General features: G+C 45.2%; 1 protein-coding gene across 1 annotated transcript in view; it reads left to right on the top strand.

Moving 5' to 3' along the window:
* Positions 1-49: 49 nt before the first annotated feature.
* Positions 50-12,952, top strand: part of LOC118380362 (ras-associated and pleckstrin homology domains-containing protein 1-like) — a 218,551-nt gene continuing 205,648 nt past the window's right edge. The window contains 1 exon segment of the mRNA XM_052511230.1: positions 50-124. The gene's annotated coding sequence lies outside the window, so the exon portion shown is untranslated.

The raw sequence follows: 12,952 nt of genomic DNA on the forward strand, positions 1-12,952 counted from the left end.
TCTGCACTCTCTGCTCTGAATAAAGGCCTCTCTCTCTCCTTCCTTCAAGGTGATTTTAACCATCAGGGGTTTCCTGACAGACTGAGGGCAGTGAGCTTGGCTGCCCAGCTAAATTACACCAAAGGTAAGAATTGCGTTAGGACATTATAATATACATCTCTTATGCTGTACGCACACACACACACACACACACACACACACACACACACACACACACACACACACACACACACACACACACACACGTGTTGCATAGTACACCATAACGTTGGTACTTTCTTTATAGTATTTTATAAAATGTGTGTCTCTATTTATTTACTATTATTGTGACCAACAGATGCATATCTGTGTGTTGATTTGATTTGCTGTACACACACACAGTCCCAGTCATGTGAAATCTATAGATTAATTCATTCATTTACCTTGGCCTTTCTAGGGAGTTTTTCCTAGCCACTGTGCTTTTACACCTGCATTGTTTGCTGTTTGGGGTTTTAGGCTGGGTTTCTGTACAGCACTTTGAGATATCAGCTGATGTACGAAGGGCTATATAAATTTGATTTGATTTGATTTACGTTGACTGATTTCTGTAACTCGGTAAACTCTTGGAAATTGTTGCATTTCTATATTTTTATTCAGTTTATATGAACGCCAGAGTGTCTAAAGCATCAAGGCAAAGGATGGCTACTTAGAAGAAACTAAAATCTAAAATATATTTAGATTTGTTTAACACTTTGTTTTGGTTACTACATGATTCCATATGTGTTATTTCATAGTTTTGACGTCATCACTATTATTCTACAATGTTGAAAATAGTCAAACTAAAGAAAAACCCTGGAATGAGAAGGTGTTCTACAACTGGTGATTGATACTGTATTTATACATGATAATTGATGGTTGGGTTGATGGTTGGGTTGATGGTTGGGTTGATGGTTGGGTTGATGGTTGGGTTGATGGCTGGCTCTATGGTTGGGTTGATGGCTGGCTCTATGGTTGGGTTGATGGATGGCTCTATGGTTGGGTTGATGGCTGGCTCTATGGTTGGGTTGATGGCTGGCTCTATGGTTGGGTTGATGGTTGGGGTGATGGCTGGCTCTATGGTTGGGTTGATGGTTGGGGTGATGGCTGGCTCTATGGTTGGGGTGATGGCTGGCTCTATGGTTGGGGTGATGGCTGGCTCTATGGTTGGGTTGATGGCTGGCTCTATGGTTGGGTTGATGGCTGGCTCTATGGTTGGGTTGATGGCTGGCTCTATGGTTGGGTTGATGGCTGGCTCTATGGTTGGGTTGATGGCTGGCTCTATGGTTGGGTTGATGGCTGGCTCTATGGTTGGGTTGATGGCTGGCTCTATGGTTGGGTTGATGGCTGGCTCTATGGTTGGGTTGATGGCTGGCTCTATGGTTGGGTTGATGGCTGGCTCTATGGTTGGGTTGATGGCTGGCTCTATGGTTGGGTTGATGGCTGGCTCTATGGTTGGGGTGATGGCTGGCTCTATGGTTGGGGTGATGGCTGGCTCTATGGTTGGGGTGATGGTTGGCTCTATGGTTGGGTTGATGGCTGGCTCTATGGTTGGGTTGATGGCTGGCTCTATGGTTGGGTTGATGGCTGGCTCTATGGTTGGGTTGATGGCTGGCTCTATGGTTGGGTTGATGGCTGGCTCTATGGTTGGGTTGATGGCTGGCTCTATGGTTGGGTTGATGGCTGGCTCTATGGTTGGGTTGATGGCTGGCTCTATGGTTGGGTTGATGGCTGGCTCTATGGTTGGGTTGATGGTTGGGTTGATGGCTGGCTCTATGGTTGGGTTGATGGTTGGGGTGATGGCTGGCTCTATGGTTGGGTTGATGGCTGGCTCTATGGTTGGGTTGATGGCTGGCTCTATGGTTGGGTTGATGGCTGGCTCTATGGTTGGGTTGATGGCTGGCTCTATGGTTGGGTTGATGGCTGGCTCTATGGTTGGGTTGATGGCTGGCTCTATGGTTGGGTTGATGGCTGGCTCTATGGTTGGGTTGATGGTTGGGTTGATGGCTAGCTCTATGGTTGGGGTGATGGCTGGCTCTATGGTTGGGTTGATGGCTGGCTCTATGGTTGGGGTGATGGTTGGGTTGATGGCTGGCTCTATGGTTGGGTTGATGGCTGGCTCTATGGTTGGGTTGATGGTTGGGTTGATGGCTAGCTCTATGGTTGGGGTGATGGCTGGCTCTATGGTTGGGTTGATGGCTGGCTCTATGGTTGGGGTGATGGTTGGGTTGATGGCTAGCTCTATGGTTGGGGTGATGGTTGGGTTGATGGCTGGCTCTATGGTTGGGGTGATGGTTGGGTTGATGGCTGGCTCTATGGTTGGGGTGATGGTTGGGTTGATGGCTAGCTCTATGGTTGGGGTGATGGTTGGGTTGATGGCTGGCTCTATGGTTGGGGTGATGGTTGGGTTGATGGCTGGCTCTATGGTTGGGGTGATGGTTGGGTTGATGGCTGGCTCTATGGTTGGGGTGATGGTTGGGTTGATGGTTGGGTCGGCGGAGCTGTTGTTGGTGGGTATTATATATGCAAATTTATGAACATTTAAGTAGTCAGCTTGGTCTGACCAGCGTTGGACAGACCTCAGCGTGGGAGCCTCTTGTTTTAGTTTCTGTCTGTAGGCAGGGATCAGCAAAATGGAGTCGTGGTCAGCTTTTCCGAAAGGGGCGGGGCAGGGCCTTATATGCGTTGCGGAAGTTAGAGTAACAATGATCCAAGGTTTTACCGGCCCTGGTTTGCGCAATCGATATGCTGATAACATTTAGGGAGTCTTGTTTTCAGATTAGCCTTGTTAAAATCCCCAGCAAGAATGAATGCAGCCTCCGGATAAATGGTTTCCAGTTTGCAAAGAGTTAAATAAAGTTCGTTCAGAGCCATCAATGTGTCTGCTTGGGGGGTATATACGGCTGTGATTATAATCGAAGAGAATTCTCTTGGAAGATAATGCGGTCCACATTTGATTGTGAGGAATTCTAAATCCGGTGAACAGAAGGATTTGAGTTCCTGTATGTTTCTTTCATCACACCATGTCTCGTTAGTCATGAGGCATACGCCCGCCACTCTTCTTACCAGAAAGATGTTTGTTTCTGTCGGCGCGATGCATGGAGAAACCCCTTTGGCTGCACCGCATCGGATAGCGTCTTCCCAGTAAGCCATGTTTCCGTGAAGCAGAGAACGTTGCAGTCTCTGATGTCCCTCTGGAATGCCACCCTTGCTCGGATTTCGTCAACCTTGTTGTCAAGAGACTGGACATTGGCAAGAAGAATGCTGGGAAGTGGTGCGCGATGTGCCCGTCTCCGGAGTCTGACCAGATGACCGCCTCGTTTCCCTCATTTTCGGAGTCGTTTCCTTGGGTCGCTGCATGCGATCCATTCCGTTGTCCTGTTTGTAAGGCAGAACACAGGATCCGCGTCGCGGAAAACATATTCTTGGTCGAACTGATGGTGAGTTGACGCTGATCTTATATTCAGTAGTTCTTCTCGACTGTATGTCATGAAACCTAAGATGACCTGGGGTACTAATGTAAGAAATAACACGTAAAAAAACAAAAAACTGCATAGTTTCCTGGGAACGCGAAGCGAGGTGGCCATCTCAGTCGGCGCCGGAAGTACACACTCTTCAAGGTTGAGCCGTTGATGCTCCTAGACATTTCCACTTAACAATGACACTTACAGTTGACAAGGGGGCCACTCTAGCAGGGCAGAAATGTGACGAACTGACTTGTTGGAAAGGTGGCATCCTATGACGGTGCCACGTTGAACGTCACTGAGCTCTTCAGTAAGGTCCATTCTACCGCCGATGTTTGTCTATGGAGATTGCATGGCCGTGTACTCGCAACCGGTGTGGCTGAAATAGAATCCACTCATTTGAAGGGGTGTCCGATGTTGTCTTTGTATACAAGCACACTATTCCAGACCGGTCTGCACTTTTTAAAGTTTGAATGATGTTTCTAGCTTCAACAGTTTAGAAGAGGAGGAACTCTCCAAATTATCAAAGTATGTTGAATATTTAAAGTGAGGGACTCTTGCTTCACAAGTAACATTTTAATAATATAATTTGTCATATTTTTGATAATTAGAAAATACTTTATTTCTCAAAACCCTTCATGTTAAACACTATCTTGAAGTATTGTTCAGGAGTGTGGTGGCTAGTTGGCTCCATCCATCATCCTTTCTTCTATTGGTGTCCCAGGCTGAACAGGCTCTCAGCAGGGATAGGACATCTCTCTCAGCTCTCTCTCAGCTCTCTCTCAGCTCTCTCTCAGCTCTCTCTCAGCTCTCTCTCAGCTCTCTCTCAGCTCTCTCTCAGCTCTCTCTCCGCTCTCTCGCTCCGCTCTCTCTCGCTCTCTCTCGCTCTCTCTCGCTCTCTCTCGCTCTCTCTCGCTCTCTCTCGCTCTCTCTCGCTCTCTCTCGCTCTCTCTCGCTCTCTCTCGCTCTCTCTCGCTCTCTCTCGCTCTCTCTCGCTCTCGCTCGCTCGCTCGCTCTCTCTCTCTCGCTCGCTCTCTTTGTCGCTCGCTCTCTTTGTCGCTCGCTCTCTTTGTCGCTCGCTCTCTTTGTCGCTCGCTCTCTGTCGCTCGCTCTCTTTATCGCCGCTCTCTCTCTGTCTGTCGCTCTCTCGCTCGCTCTCTCTGTCGCCGCTCTCTCTGTCGCTCTCTCTCTGTCGCTCGCTCTCTCTCTGTCGCTCGTCTCTCTCTCTGTCGCTCGCTCTCTCTCTGTCGCTCGCTCTCTCTCTGTCGCCGCTCTCTCTCTTGTCGCTCTCTCTCAATTCAATTCAATTCAAGGGCTTTATTGGCATGGGAAACATGTGTTAACATTGCCAAAGCAAGTGAGGTAGACAACATACAAAGTGAATATATAAAGTGAAAAACAACAAAAATTAAGAGTAAACATTACACATACAACAGTTTCAAAACAGTAAAGACATTACAAATGTCATATTATTTATATATTATACACAATGTACAAATAATTAAAGGACACAAGATAAAATAAATAAGCATAAATATGGGTTGTATTTACAATGGTGTTTGTTCTTCACTGGTTGCCCTTTTCTCGTGGCAACAGGTCACAAATCTTGCTGCTGTGATGTCACACTGTGGAATTTCACCCAGTAGATATGGGAGTTTTTCAAAATTGGATACGTTTTCGAATTCTTTGTGGATCTGTGTGATCTGGGGAAATATGTCTCTCTAATATGGTCATACATTGGGCAGGAGGTTAGGAAGTGCAGCTCAGTTTCCACCTCATTTGTGGGCAGTGAGCACATAGCCTGTCTTCTCTTGAGAGCCATGTCTGCCTACGGCGGCCTTTCTCAATAGCAAGGCTATGCTCACTGAGTCTGTACATAGTCAAAGCTTTCCTTAATTTTGGGTCAGTCACAGTGGTCAGGTATTCTGCCGCTGTGTACTCTCTGTGTAGGGCCAAATAGCATTCTAGTTTGCTCTGTTTTTTTTGTTAATTCTTTCCAATGTGTTAAGTAATTATCTTTTTTGTTTTCTCATGATTTGGTTGGGTCTAATTGTGCTGTTGTCCTGGGGCTCTGTAGGGTGTGTTTGTGTTTGTGAACAGAGCCCCAGGACCAGCTTGCTTAGGGACTCTTCTCCAGGTTCATCTCTCTGTTTGTGATGGCTTTGTTATGGAAGGTTTGTGAATCGCTTCCTTTTAGGTGGTTGTAGAATTTAATGGCTCTTTTCTGGATTTTGATAATTAGTGGGTATCGGCCTAATTCTGCTCTGCATGCATTATTTGGTGTTTTACGTTGTACACGGAGGATATTTTTGCAGAATTCTGCGTGCAGAGTCTCAATTTGGTGTTTGTCCCATTTTGTGAAGTCTTGGTTGGTGAGCGGACCCCAGACCTCACAACCATAAAGGGCAATGGGCTCTATGACTGATTCAAGTATTTTTAGCCAAATCCTAATTGGTATGTTGAAATTTATGTTTCTTTTGATGGCATAGAATGCCCTTCTTGCCTTGTCTCTCAGATCGTTCACACCTTTGTGGAAGTTACCTGTGGCGCTGATGTTTAGGCCAAGGTATGTATAGTTTTTGTGTGCTCTAGGGCAACAGTGTCTAGATGGAATTTGTATTTGTGGTCCTGGTGACTGGACCTTTTTTGGAACACCATTATTTTGGTCTTACTGAGATTTACTGTCAGGGCCCAGGTCTGACAGAATCTGTGCATAAGATCTAGGTGCTGCTGTAGGCCCTCCTTGGTTGGTGACAGAAGCACCAGATCATCAGCAAACAGCAGACATTTGACTTCGGATTCTAGCAGGGGGAGGCCGGGTGCTGCAGACTTTTCTAGTGCCCGCGCCAGTTCGTTGATATATATGTTGAAGAGGGTGGGGCTTAAGCTGCATCCCTGTCTAACCCCACGACCCTGTGTGAAGAATTGTGTGTGTTTTTTGCCAATTTTAACCACACACTTGTTGTTTGTGTACATGGATTTTATAATGTCATATGTTTTACCCCCAACACCACTTTCCATCAGTTTGTATAGCAGACCCTCATGCCAAATTGAGTCGAAGGTTTTTTGAAATCAACAAAGCATGAGAAGACTTTGCCTTTGTTTTGGTTTGTTTGGTTGTCAATTAAGGTGTGCAGGGTGAATACATGGTCTGTTGTACGGTAATTTGGTAAAAAGCCAATTTGACATTTGCTCAGTACATTGTTTTCATTGAGGAAATGTACGAGTGCTGTTAATAATAATGCAGAGGATTTTCCCAAGGTTACTGTTGACACATATTCCACGGTAGTTATTGGGGTCAAATTTGTCTCCACTTTTGTGGATTGGGGTGATCAGTCCTTGGTTCCAAATATTGGGGAAGATGCCAGAGCTAAGTATGATGTTAAAGAGTTTTAGTATAGCCAATTGGAATTTGTTGTCTGTATATTTGATCCTTTCATTGAGGATACCATCGACACCACAGGCCTTTTGGGTTGGAGGGTTTTTATTTTGTCCTGTAACTCATTCAATGTAATTGGAGAATCCAGTGGGTTCTGGTAGTCTTTAATAGTTGATTCTAAGATCTGTATTTGATCATATGTTTTTGCTCTTTGTTCTTTGTTATAGAACCAAAAGATTGGAGAAGTGGTTTACCCATACATCTCCATTTTGGATAGATAATTCTTCGTGTTGTTGTTTGTTTAGTGTTTTCCAATTTTCCCAGAAGTGGTTAGAGTCTATGGATTCTTCAATTCCATTGAGCTGATTTCTGACATGCTGTTCCTTCTTTTCCGTAGTGTATTTCTGTATTGTTTTAGTGATTCACCATAGTGAAGGCGTAGACTCAGGTTTTCCGGGTCTCTATGTTTTTGGTTGGACAGGTTTCTCAATTTCTTTCTTAGATTTTTGCATTCCTCATCAAACCATTTGTCATTATTGTTAATTTTCTTCGGTTTTCTATTTGAGATTTTTAGATTTGATAGGGAAGCTGAGAGGTCAAATATACTGTTAAGATTTTCTACTGCCAAGTTTACACCTTCACTATTACAGTGGAACGTTTTACCCAGGAAATTGTCTAAAAGGGATTGAATTTGTTGTTGCCTAATTGTTTTTTGGTAGGTTTTCTCTCTCTGTCGCTCTCTCTCTCTCTGTCGCTCTCTCTCTCTGTCGCTCTCTCTCTCTGTCGCTCTCTCTCTCTGTCGCTCTCTCTCTCTGTCGCTCTCTCTCTCTGTCGCTCTCTCTCTCTGTCGCTCTCTCTCTCTCTGTCGCTCGCTCTCTCTCTGTCGCTCGCTCTCTCTCTCTCTCTGTCTCTCTCTCTCTGTCGCCGCTCTCTCTCTCTGTCGCTCGCTCTCTCTCTCTGTCGCTCGCTCTCTCTCTCTGTCGCTCGCTCTCTCTCTCTGTCGCTCGCTCTCTCTCTGTCGCCGCTCTCTCTCTCTGTCGCTCGCTCTCTCTCTCTGTCGCCGCTCTCTCTCTCTGTCGCCGCTCTCTCTCTCTGTCGTCGCTCTCTCTCTGTCGCCGCTCTCTCTCTGTCGCTCGCTCTCTCTGTCGCCGCTCTCTCTCTGTCGCTCGCTCTCTGTCGCTCGCTCGCTCTCTGTCGCTCTCTCTGTCGCTCGCCGCTCTCTCTCTCTCTGTCGCTCTCTCTCTCTGTCGCTCTCTCTCTCTGTCGCTCTCTCTCTCTGTCGCTCTCTCTCTCTTTGTCGCTCGCTCTCTCTGTCGCCGCTCTCTTTGTCGCTCGCTCTCTCTGTCGCTCGCTCTCTTTGTCGCTCGCTCTCTCTGTCGCTTGAGCACCAGAGATCCCACAGAGGGGGCCTGAGATTTACACCATTAGCTCCAGAAGCTAACTACGCAGGAATCACAGTGGGCTAGATTATACCCGGAGACTAGAGAGAGAGAGAGAGATACCTTGGCAGGGATGAAGGAGCAGTTCTGGACAAAAACTGTTAGTGGGTACAGAATACAGATGAGCTAGAAAACAAGGCTCCAGTCAGAGGCCTGCTGTAAGCTACAGTAGGGACCCTGATGTACTGAAACCCCTGATGTACTGTAAGATACAGTAGGAAACCCCTGATCTACTGTAAGATACAGTAGGAAACCCCCTGATCTACTGTAAGATACAGTAGGAAACCCCCTGATGTACTGTAAGATACACTAGGAAACCCCTAATGTACTGTAAGATACACTAGGAAACCCCCTAATGTACTGTAAGATACAGTAGGAAACCCCTAATGTACTGTAAGATACAGTAGGAAACCCCCTAATGTACTGTAAGATACAGTAGGAAACCCCCTAATGTACTGTAAGATACAGTAGGAAACCCCTAATGTACTGTAAGATACAGTAGGAAACCCCCTAATGTACTGTAAGATACAGTAGGAAACCCCTGGTGTACTGTAAGATACAGTAGGAAACCCCTGGTGTACTGTAAGATACAGTAGGAAACCCCCTGGTGTACTGTAAGATACAGTAGGAAACCCCTGGTGTACTGTAAGATACAGTAGGAAACCCCCTGGTGTACTGTAAGATACAGTAGGAAACCCCCTAGTGTACTGTAAGATACAGTAGGAAACCCCTAATGTACTGTAAGATACAGTAGGAAACCCCTAATGTACTGTAAGATACAGTAGGAAACCCCTAATGTACTGTAAGATACAGTAGGAAACCCCCTAATGTACTGTAAGGTACAGTAGGAAACCCCTAATGTACTGTAAGGTACAGTAGGAAACCCCTAATGTACTGTAAGGTACAGTAGGAAACCCCTAATGTACTGTAAGGTACAGTAGGAAACCCCTGGTGTACTGTAAGGTACAGTAGGAAACCCCCTGGTGTACTGTAAGGTACAGTAGGAAACCCCTGGTGTACTGTAAGGTACAGTAGGAAACCCCTGGTGTACTGTAAGGTACAGTAGGAAACCCCCTAGTGTACTGTAAGGTACAGTAGGAAACCCCTAATGTACTGTAAGGTACAGTAGGAAACCCCTAATGTACTGTAAGGTACAGTAGGAAACCCCTAATGTACTGTAAGGTACAGTAGGAAACCCCTAATGTACTGTAAGGTACAGTAGGAAACCCCTAATGTACTGTAAGGTACAGTAGGAAACCCCTAATGTACTGTAAGGTACAGTAGGAAACCCCTAATGTACTGTAAGGTACAGTAGGAAACCCCTAATGTACTGTAAGATACAGTAATGTACTGAAACCCCTAATGTACTGTAAGATACAGTAGGAAACCCCTAATGTACTGTAAGATACAGTAGGAAACCCCTAATGTACTGTAAGATACAGTAGGAAACCCCTAATGTACTGTAAGATACAGTAGGAAACCCCTAATGTACTGTAAGATACAGTAGGAAACCCCTAATGTACTGTAAGATACAGTAGGAAACCCCTAATGTACTGTAAGATACAGTAGGAAACCCCTAATGTACTGTAAGATACAGTAGGAAACCCCTAATGTACTGTAAGATACAGTAGGAAACCCCTAATGTACTGTAAGATACAGTAGGAAACCCCTAATGTACTGTAAGATACAGTAGGAAACCCCTAATGTACTGTAAGATACAGTAGGAAACCCCTAATGTACTGTAAGATACAGTAGGAAACCCCTAATGTACTGTAAGATACAGTAGGAAACCCCCTAATGTACTGTAAGATACAGTAGGAAACCCCTAATGTACTGTAAGATACAGTAGGAAACCCCCTAATGTACTGTAAGATACAGTAGGAAACCCCTAATGTACTGTAAGATACAGTAGGAAACCCCTAATGTACTGTAAGATACAGTAGGAAACCCCTAATGTACTGTAAGATACAGTAGGAAACCCCCTAATGTACTGTAAGATACAGTAGGAAACCCCTAATGTACTGTAAGATACAGTAGGAAACCCCTAATGTACTGTAAGATACAGTAGGAAACCCCTAATGTACTGTAAGATACAGTAGGAAACCCCTAATGTACTGTAAGATACAGTAGGAAACCCCTAATGTACTGTAAGATACAGTAGGAAACCCCCTAATGTACTGTAAGATACAGTAGGAAACCCCTAATGTACTGTAAGATACAGTAGGAAACCCCTAATGTACTGTAAGATACAGTAGGAAACCCCTAATGTACTGTAAGATACAGTAGGAAACCCCCTAATGTACTGTAAGATACAGTAGGAAACCCCCTAATGTACTGTAAGATACAGTAGGAAACCCCTAATGTACTGTAAGATACAGTAGGAAACCCCTAATGTACTGTAAGATACAGTAGGAAACCCCTAATGTACTGTAAGATACAGTAGGAAACCCCTAATGTACTGTAAGATACAGTAGGAAACCCCTAATGTACTGTAAGATACAGTAGGAAACCCCTAATGTACTGTAAGATACAGTAGGAGACCCCCTAATGTACTGTAAGATACAGTAGGAGACCCCTAATGTACTGTAAGATACAGTAGGAGACCCCCTAATGTACTGTAAGATACAGTAGGAGACCCCCTAATGTACTGTAAGATACAGTAGGAGACCCCCTAATGTACTGTAAGATACAGTAGGAGACCCCCTAATGTACTGTAAGATACAGTAGGAGACCCCTAATGTACTGTAAGATACAGTAGGAGACCCCCTAATGTACTGTAAGATACAGTAGGAGACCCCCTAATGTACTGTAAGATACAGTAGGAGACCCCTAATGTACTGTAAGATACAGTAGGAGACCCCTAATGTACTGTAAGATACAGTAGGAGACCCCTAATGTACTGTAAGATACAGTAGGAGACCCCCTAATGTACTGTAAGATACAGTAGGAGACCCCTAATGTACTGTAAGATACAGTAGGAGACCCCCTAATGTACTGTAAGATACAGTAGGAGACCCCTAATGTACTGTAAGATACAGTAGGAGACCCCCTAATGTACTGTAAGATAGAGTAGGAGACCCCCTAATGTACTGTAAGATAGAGTAGGAGACCCCTAATGTACTGTAAGATAGAGTAGGAGACCCCCTAATGTACTGTAAGATAGAGTAGGAGACCCCTAATGTACTGTAAGATAGAGTAGGAGACCCCCTAATGTACTGTAAGATAGAGTAGGAGACCCCTAATGTACTGTAAGATAGAGTAGGAGACCCCTAATGTACTGTAAGATAGAGTAGGAGACCCCCTAATGTACTGTAAGATAGAGTAGGAGACCCCTAATGTACTGTAAGATAGAGTAGGAGACCCCCTAATGTACTGTAAGATAGAGTAGGAGACCCCTAATGTACTGTAAGATAGAGTAGGAAAACCCCTAATGTACTGTAAGATACAGTAGGAAAACCCCTAATGTACTGTAAGATACAGTAGGAAAACCCCTGGTGTACTGTAAGATTTCATTTACATTTAAGTCATTTAGCAGACGCTCTTATCCAGAGCGACTTACAAATTGGTGCATACACCTTATGACAACCAGTGGAACAGCCACTTGCATCTAAATCTTGTTGGGGGAGAAGGGGGGTGAGAAGGATTACTTACCCTTACTTACCCTATCCTAGGTATTCCTTGAAGAGGTGGGGTTTCAGGTGTCTCCGGAAGGTGGTGATACAGTAGGAAACCCCTGGTGTACTGTAAGATACAGTAGGAAACCCCTGGTGTACTGTAAGATACAGTAGGAAACCCCCTGGTGTACTGTAAGATACAGTAGGAAACCCCTGGTGTACTGTAAGATACAGTAGGAAACCCCTGGTGTACTGTAAGATACAGTAGGAAACCCCTGGTGTACTGTAAGATACAGTAGGGAAACCCCTGGTGTACTGTAAGGTACAGTAGGACAACCCCTGGTGTACTGTAAGGTACAGTAGGACAACCCCTGGTGTACTGTAAGGTACAGTAGGACAACCCCTGGTGTACTGTAAGGTACAGTAGGACAACCCCTGGTGTACTGTAAGGTACAGTAGGACAACCCCTGGTGTACTGTAAGGTACAGTAGGACAACCCCTGGTGTACAGTAGGAAACCCCTGGTGTACTGAAAGGTACAGTAGGACAACCCCTGGTGTACAGTAGGACAACCCCTGGTGTACTGTAAGATACAGTAGGAAACCCCTGATGTACTGTAAGATACAGTACGAAACCCCTGATGTACTGAAAGGTACAGTAGGAAACCCCTGGTGTACTGTAAGGTACAGTAGGAAACCCCTGGTGTACTGTAAGGTACAGTAGGAAACCCCTGGTGTACTGTAAGGTACAGTAGGAAACCCCTGGTGTACTGTAAGGTACAGTAGGAAACCCCTGGTGTACTGTAAGGTACAGTAGGAAACCCCTGGTGTACTGTAAGGTACAGTAGGAAACCCCTGGTGTACTGTAAGGTACAGTAGGAAACCCCCTGGTGTACTGTAAGGTACAGTAGGAAACCCCTGGTGTACAGTAGGAAACCCCTGGTGTACAGTAGGAAACCCCTGGTGTACAGTAGGAAACCCCTGGTGTACAGTAGGAAACCCCTGGTGTACAGTAGGAAACCCCTGGTGTACAGTAGGAAACC

The sequence above is a fragment of the Oncorhynchus keta genome, unplaced genomic scaffold, assembly GCF_023373465.1.
Source record: "Oncorhynchus keta strain PuntledgeMale-10-30-2019 unplaced genomic scaffold, Oket_V2 Un_contig_650_pilon_pilon, whole genome shotgun sequence".
Classification (NCBI taxonomy): Eukaryota; Metazoa; Chordata; class Actinopteri; order Salmoniformes; family Salmonidae; genus Oncorhynchus; species Oncorhynchus keta.